The 8,697-nt window shown below is 45.3% G+C and overlaps 1 protein-coding gene across 2 annotated transcripts in view; it reads right to left on the bottom strand.

The window, feature by feature from the left end:
• The window catches only part of LOC140550301 (copine-8), a 168,308-nt gene that overhangs the window by 72,129 nt on the left and 87,482 nt on the right, over positions 1-8,697 (bottom strand). The gene's annotated exons all lie outside the window — the stretch shown is intronic.

The raw sequence follows: 8,697 nt of genomic DNA, 5'->3' as shown, positions 1-8,697 counted from the left end.
TGACAGTTCAGAGTTTTCCTCTTGCTGTTAACCAGTCAGCTACAATGCTAATGTGGCTAATAAGTAATGGTCAGCCATGCTATAGCTCCACAGGAGAAGTGAGGTACAATGGCCTTGCTCAACAGTGGCAGCTTAGTGAATCCAGGGAGTCGAACCCACAACCCTGTGATGAATAACCCAGCAGCCTACCAGTGAGGCCTTTCTCCGGCCCTCGCAGGGATATCTAAAGACTAAAGGAGAGTTTAGAGTTTTCCTCTTACCCCGTATGCAGTTAACCAGCCAGGACACGTTTGGTTTTATGCCTTAGCTACAATGCCAATGTAGCTAATAAGTAATAGAGGCCTAAATCCCTCCTGTCACAGCTTAGAAAGCCAGGCTCAGAGAACAGGGTCAACCATGCTACAGCTCCCCTGGAGAAGTGAGGGACAAGGGCCTTGCTCAAGTGGCAGCTTAGTGAATCCAGGGAATCGAACCTACAACCCTGTGATGAATAACCCAGCAGCCTACCAGTGAGCCAATACCAGAGGCCTTTCCCTGGTCCTCGGTTAGGGATATCTAAAGACTAAAGGAGAGTTCCGAGTTTTCCTCTTGCTGTTAACCAGTCAGGACACGTTTAGTTTTCTGCATTAGCTACAATGCTAATGTAGCTAATGAGTAATGGAGGCCTAAATCCTTCCTATTAACATCATAATGGTTAAACCTCCAACCAAACTGAATTGCGTATGTGAGCAGCTAACGTATGCTAGCATCTAGAGGCCTGTATCTCGTCCATATATTTGTCCTGGCTGATCAAGTACATCCTGTTAATTGTCTCCCAGCTCTCGATTTAAGCTAAACACTCAGAGCTTCAGCCAAGAGGCCGAACAGAAGGTAAAGATATGTGTAATCAGTGCGGGACATTTTCAGTAGCAGTGGTGTCACACAGGCCGTCAAACCCGCCGCTGTGAATTCAACTGTGGATTCGTCCGCATGTAATTGAGTCGGTGGCCATCGGCAATCCCCACCATGACAGCAAAGACTGGACCGAGCTGCAGATCAACCCTTTAGGGCTCTCATGTGTTACTTCATGAGCATCCATATCACTGCATAAATGATTGGCGTCCACTAAAGTAAAGGCTATTTACATTTGCTCATGCTTAATAATAACCATTAATGTAATCAGCCATAACATTAAAACCACTGACTGTGATCTGCTCACAGTGGCTCCAGTCAGAAGTGGGGTCTGTTCTGCATGTTAGCTGGTAAAAGCTGGCCAACAAATGGGCAAATATAAGAATCTAAGCCACGTTGACAGGAGCCAAACTGGGTCAGAACATCTCCAAATCATCAGGCAGGTCTTGACAGATCTGACCAGTCAAGGCATGGACTCCACAAGACCTCTAAAGGGAAGTCCTCAGCAGATCCTTTAAGTACTGTAAGTTGTAAGGTGGGTGAGGCCTCCATGAGCATCACTGAGCCTTAGGTTCACCGGTTGTCCTGCCTTGGAGCACTTTTGGGAGGTACTGACCACTGCATACCAGGAGACCTGCCTGATGTTTTGGAGATCATCACCTTCAAGAGCTGACTGTCCACTTGCCGCCTACTATGTGGATCCCACCCCCTGACAGATGCAGATGTAGATGAAGATAATCAATGGTTTTCACCTGTCAGCAGCGCTAATGTTAAGCTAAAAATGAGTGGAAGCCAGTTAGCACTATACTAGCATCATTTGCTGGCTGCTTGCCTTCACTCATCGTTAGCATTGTTAGCATCTGTTCACACATCCACGTACAGCAGTTACCAGTGTGGAAAAAACTTGCGGTTGGCAAAACAGAATGTGAATGTAAAAGTCATAAATATTTCAGCTTCAGGAACAGCGATGCCTATCAGCCGTCACAGCTCATCAATCAACCAATCAGTGTTGGAGGAAGGGAAGGAAGGGCCTGGATCTGCTCGTTACGGTTAGCTCATGAACACCCAGACTTCTGCCCCAAGGGAACCTAGCAAACAACCTCGAGAGCGAACCAAAGCAAGTTGTTCTCAAGATCTGCAGAGTATCACTGCCATATCCTCCAGTTTGCACAGAGCTCGACACAGCTGACAGCGCTTCCCACCCTTAAGATCATTCCCACAGCCACGGTGGTCTTTATATAGAACGTTCACTTTCAGCGTGGCTACACCGACTTTTCAGTTTCCTCCTGATTCCTGTCTGGAATCAACAAGACAACCCACCACTGGCAGTGCAGAGGAGCAGCTGTGGATTAAAGCCGAACAAATCTAATTGACACAATTCCTATCCCGAGCAAAGTGGATCAGCCAAGACACACGGACCAAGTACGGACAAAGCCCAGGACTCAATAAACAGCTGCTGTTTTTTTTTAGCAACACTCCGAGCAAAAGTGGTTCTAAATAGTCCTGAAATAGTACTGTTTTTTTTACTTTACACTATAAAGACAAAAGTATTGGGACACACCTCTTAATCACTGAATTCAGGGGTTCCATTCCATCCCATTCAGGCCGCAGGTGTGTAAAATCCAGCCAGTTATATATACTTAAGTATAGAAAATGCTGAATTCTTTAGTACTTTAGTAAGTCTGGAGCTTAAAGACACTTCTACTTCTACTCAAGTCACTTTTTTGATAGAGCTCTTGTACTTTTACTCAAGTCTGAGTTTCCACCAAGTGTCAGACCAGGTAAAGCTACGGAGCGGGGTCAGGGCCGAGTGCTGAGCTCAGAGCAGAGTGCAGAAAAGTCTCCAAGTGACTCAATAACTGCAGACCTGCTGCTGTTAGAGCTTAGAGCAAAGGGGGGTCAACTCCATATTAATGCCTATGGGTTTAGAATGGGAACTCCTGTGGCTGTAATGTGTAGGTGTCCCAATACATTTGTCCATTTAGCGTATATAAAGGTGTTTTTAAAGGTAAATCGACAAGTGGTTTTCCTGGTAGTTGAAGAACCCTTTAATCAGGCAAAGAACCATTTAGGCATGCCTAAATACTAAGGAACCCTCTTATGTAAGAGTACACGCTGAAGTACGTTTGTGCATGTTATAGATTTAGCCTTTAGAGAAGTGTGTGATGACTGAATCGTGTGGGTCCATTAGCCTTGTAGCTCCAGAGCAAATCTAAAGAAGCAATGGATACTGGCACAGAACTGCGCTCATCAATCAGCAATAACATTAAAACCACCTGCCTAATATTGTGTACGTCCCCCTTGTGCTGTCAAAACAGCCCTGACTCATCAAGGCATGGACTCCACAAGAGCTCTGAAGGTGTCCTGTGGTATCCGGCACCAAGACGTAAGCAGCAGATCCTTTAAATCCTGTAAGTTGTAAGGTGGGCGAGGCCTTCATTAGCATCATTGAGCTCCTGACCCTGTCACTGGTTCACTGGTTGCTCTTCCTTGGATCAATTTTGGTAGGTACTGACCACTGCATACCAGGAACACCTCATAAGTCCTGCCTGATGTTTTGGGGATGTTCTGACCCAGTCGTCCAGCCTTCACAGCTGGGTTTTTGTTAGGCTCGCCAGTTTTTCCAGCATTTAACACCTTCATCTCTTTAAGAACTGACTGTTCACTTCCTGTCTAACATGTAGATCCCACCCCTTTGAGAGAAAATATGCCCCTTTCGAACATCACTTTCATGTGGTTTCAACTTAGCAAATGGTTATTTTACTCCTTTGTCTCACCTTTTGTTACCCTTGTCTGCCGGCTTGAAGTGGTCACTATATGGTAATTCAAATAACCCTCAAAAGGCAACAACAATCAAGTGGTCATAACGATGACCTTTGTTGTGTGATGACCATCAAACTCTAAACCAGACTGGATTAGTTTAGACTGGATCGGATCAGACTAGGCTGGGTCGGACTGGGTCAGACTGGCCTGGAATAGACTGGATATGGTCTGACTAGACTAGACTAGGCTGTGCCCGTGTATGATTTTCTGTCTGCACGTGAATAAACTCCAATGCTAAAGATCCAGTCTCCTGACTCTTGAATTTGCCCCCTGTTTGAGATAATCATTGTTATTCACTTTACCTGGTTTTAATGTTATGGCTGATCGCTGTATGCTCTTGTTTGCCAACTTTGGTTAAAAGAAAGCACTTTAAACAGTAACGAATGTGAGTCTTTATGAAAAACGAGAGCAATGAGGTGTTGGAAATGGCATAAAAACAATCCCCATTTCTGGGTGACTCATTTATGGGTGCTTTATCGCCTGCAGAGCTGGGTAACCCTGAGGGCCGCCATTTGCTATAAATGGAGAGATTTCAGTGGAGCATGAATGCCTCTGCACTTTTCTTTTTATGACCCTTACACTCTTCCATCCTTCGTCTTTAACGACGTGACTGCGCGACTGCTCGAGTGATAAGGACCAAAAATCCCAGTCATTAAAATTTGCAATTATAATTATAATGCAGTCTTGTAATAAAAAGCAGTGTTCGGACGTCAACATGACCAACACCACACACTGATCATGATCACAGTCAATGTCAATGAATAGCATTTGATCTCCTCATGAAGCCAATCCACACACACTCAACCCGGCTGTACCAGGAGATCCACTATATGTCCAAATGTTTGTGGACACCCTTTCAAATGCATCCATTCACTTAAGTTGTACCCACTGCTGCACAGATGTGCAAATGCATACACGCACGACTTGTCGAGTCCTTGTGGGGTAGTATTGCCAGACGAATAGGATTCTCTGGAGCAGCTAAACATGAACCTATTGGACCCATGCCTAATTATTTTGGGTGGTAGGTCACTCTCAGCACTGCAGTGACACTGACTGGCCTGGTGGTGGCGAGTGTGTTAGTAGTGTGTGTTGCGCTGCTGGTACGAGTGTTAAACACCTCAGCATTACTGCTGGACTGAGAGTACCCTACCAATCCAAAAATATCGAGCCTACAGCGTCCTTCCTGTGGGCAGCAGTGTCCTGTGGGAGCACTGATGAAGGACTAGAGGATGACCAGCAGAAACTGTGCAGCAGCAGATCAGAGAGCTTCTGCCTCTGACTTTACCTTCATCTACAAGCTGGACCGACTAGGTAGGAGTGTCTAATAGAGAGTGGACAGTGAGTGGACAGACATAGTGTTTAAACACTCCAGCAGCACTGCTGTATCTGATCCCCTCATACCAGCAGAGAAACACACACTAACTAATGACCCACCACCAGGTCAGTCAGTGTCACTGCAGTGCTGAGAATGACTCACCACCCAAATAACACCTACCTGCTCTGTGGTGGTCTGTCATGTGGGGTCCTGAGCATTGAAGAACAACAGGGTGAAAGGAGGCTGATAACAGAGTCTGCAGAGAAACTGATGGATACAGTCTGGAGTTATAGAACTACACAGTGCTCCTATATGGGACGTGGGGCTGATAGAATGGGCTGATAATAAAATAATATTATCATAATAATAATAACTGACCATATACGTGAAACTGAACACACACCTTATGCTAAACACATTATCACGCTGACTGTAAGTGTAAATGCTCTACTTAGATATGACTGGACAGCCCTTTATTTTATTTTTTTTGAGACTGACCAGTCCATTCATGAAGAGTGTAAGCGAGCTGTTATCAGGACACACTTATTACATGGTAAAGCGTCCAACCGAGCAAAGAAAGTGAAGTTATCGGAACGAAGTCACACAAAATCACTGTCCAGGCGATGAATCACGCGTCACGCCGAGCTATTTTCGGTCCGATTTCAGGGGTTTAATTAAAATCTCACACATTTTAATTATGTAGCGGGGTCATTTAATACTGGCCTTGTATCTCCATTAGGGAACACTCTTACTCCTCTAAATAGCAGAGTTCAAGCCTAATGCAGCAGAAACAACACACACTGCAAAGTGACACCAACGTCCGGACTCAGCACTACAACTCTTCAACTCGTCTGAACATCTCACACAACGCACACACACCCCAAACCACGCGGCTATCCATCCACAAACAAACATCTGGGAACGTGACCAACTTCCCACTACTATTTAAACGTAGCAATTTATAAGGAACACCCGAACAACCACTCATTAATGCAATTATCTAATCATCCAATCGTGTGGCAGCAATGCTATGCATAAAATCAAGCAGATATGGACCCGTAGCATCGGGGGTTGGTTCAACCATTAACCATCAGACCTGGGTAAATGTGATCTGAGTCATTTAAGTGTGGTGTGATTGTTGGTGTCAGAAGTGGAGGTATATCTAGAACTGCTGGGATTTTCAGCAGTGGTAAAGAAAACACATCCAGTGGAACAACTTGGAGAACTGTCAGACAGGCTGGAGTTGACGGAAAGGCTACAGTTAACCGGATAACCACTCTGTACAACTGTGGTGAGCAGAGAAACATCTCAGAATGAACAACATGATGTTCAATATTGAGGTGGTGGGGTACGAGAACAGAAGACCACGTCAGGTTCCACCTCTTTCAGCCAAGAACAGAAAGCTGAGGCTGCAGTAGATCAGCACAGGCTCACCAAAACTGGGCAGTAGAAGACTGGAGTCTCTCTTTTTATCTTCTCCAAATAAAATGGCCACCCAAGCCGACCTGCTGGAAGATTGCCCGCTGAGGTCCCCTCTACCTGCGTCAGACCAGCTGCCACCTACCAGTCTGACCAGCAGGCCCCCCATTCACCACCACCCATAGCAGACCAGCGGCTCACCCTCCTACCAATGCTACCTGTTTAATGACCATGTTCAGACCTAAATGGACTCGTAACTATCTGCCACTATTAATATTAATAATTAATAATAATAATAATAATAATAATATTTTATCAATAATTTATAAATAGTTCTAATCAGAGGAGGACGGGTAGGGTCCCCCTTGTGAGTCTTGGTTCCTCCCAAGGTTTCTCCCTCCAGCTCTGAGGGAGTTTTCAGACTCGTCAGACGAGACAGAATTTGGCGCCAACCATGTTGACTGTGTTTACAGTCCAGGCTGGGAGGGGACGGTTTTCTCAGTACACTTTGGACCTGTTAATACCAATCAATCATTGCTTGAATGCCACAGAGTATCTTTGCTGACCAGGTGCATTCCTTCATGTCTATAGTTTACCCTTAGTCTTCTGATGGCTACTTCCATCCAGCATGAGGGTACACCGTTTTACTAAGCAAAGCATCTCACACGGATTTCCTGAGTTCAGTGCTCTTCAGCGGCCTTCCCAATCACTGCGTATGGATCCAATATAACATCTTTGGGATGTGGTAGAACAGGAGAGATTCACAGCATGAATCTCCTGAAAGATCTGCAGGAACTGCGACATGTGGTCAAGGCCACGTGGACCAGAACCTCAGAGGAACCTCTCCAACTTCCATCTTGTGGAACTCGTGTCATGAAGAATTGAGGCTGTGTAGAGAGCCAAAAGGAGGCCCTAGCCAGCATTAGTACAGTGCTCCTAATAAAATGTGCTAAATACAGCAAATATGATGAATAAGAACTAATAAGATCTAAAAATGACACTTGGGGGTCTTTCGTCATGATGTTATGATCAGGATTTGTGCTGATGCTCTCCAGATAAGCAGAGAAAAGGGCAAAACCCTTCTTTCGTCCACTTTCTCGTCCATTTCCAGGCAGCAAAAAGCCAACCAACAGGTTGAAGGCTAAACTGTTGCGCCCCATCTGTCATGGAAACCTGCAAAGCATTCAACTGTTCATAATCTGACCTGGAAAACAGGGGCGAGAGAGTACGAGAGAGCACGAGAGAGAGAGAGAGAGAGAGAGAGAGAGACTCATGTCTCCATGACAACCCTAACCATGGAGCTGAGTGAAGAACCCCAGCAGAGATAATGAATATATTTCTGCGCCGGTTTCTCCTGGATGTGCACTCATCCATATTTCACAGAGATAACTCTGCTCTGCTGCCTAAAAAAGGCAAAAGTCAAATGTGGCCATTTTTGTATTTCAGACCTGCACGTGCAAACAGCTCGCTGTAAAAGCCATGAATAATGTACAGTATCAGCACCGTGCGCTCAGGAATGCAGAGATCAGGAAAGTGATGGGAAGCTGAGTACACTGTCCTCGTGTGATAAAGGCAAGGCGTTTGGAAGTTTGGCTCTGATGAGAAGTTTGATGAGGATCTGGAGCTCAAATCCCGGGTCACTCTGCTTTGCCATCAGCAGCTAGAGCCTGAGAGAGCACAGCTGGCCATGATCTCTCTGGATGGTTAGATGGCGCTCGCGCCCCTCATCGTCCCTTATTTTGAAGCGGGTCAGCAAAGGCATCTGTTCTGAGGATCCGGCGCCTCCTCTGAGCGTGTTGACTGCCTAGAAATGCTGCATTGGCAGCAGCTCAAAAGAGGTGGTGGCTGACCTCCTAGTGTTGGGAGCACTGCAAGTGATAGGGGGGAGTCCTAGTTACTGGGTGGGTTAATTGGCTCAGTTAAATTGGGGGGAAAATTGGGTTAAAAAAACAAAACAAAACAAAACGCTACAACACTAATATCACATGCCTTAATCATCCCACACTCAGCCTAAAGTTCCAGTACACTTGCATCTGTGGTTTCTGACACTGTATAACACACTGCTATCTATATAAACATGAACACAGTATACACCAGTGTGTGACTATGATAATTTAGGCCTTGCATAAACGTAATTAGCGCTGTAGCCAGATTCGCAAAATCTTTCCTGACAAAAAGACAGACAGTCCCAAATGTTCTTAAATGCTAATCTAAAAAAAAAAACGTAAAAAGTTCTCAAATATAATCTT

Source organism: Salminus brasiliensis, chromosome 2, assembly GCF_030463535.1.
Source record: "Salminus brasiliensis chromosome 2, fSalBra1.hap2, whole genome shotgun sequence".
Taxonomy (NCBI): Eukaryota; Metazoa; Chordata; class Actinopteri; order Characiformes; family Bryconidae; genus Salminus; species Salminus brasiliensis.
The sequence above is the reverse complement of the archived record's forward strand: the minus strand, read 5'-3'. Positions and strand labels throughout refer to the sequence as shown.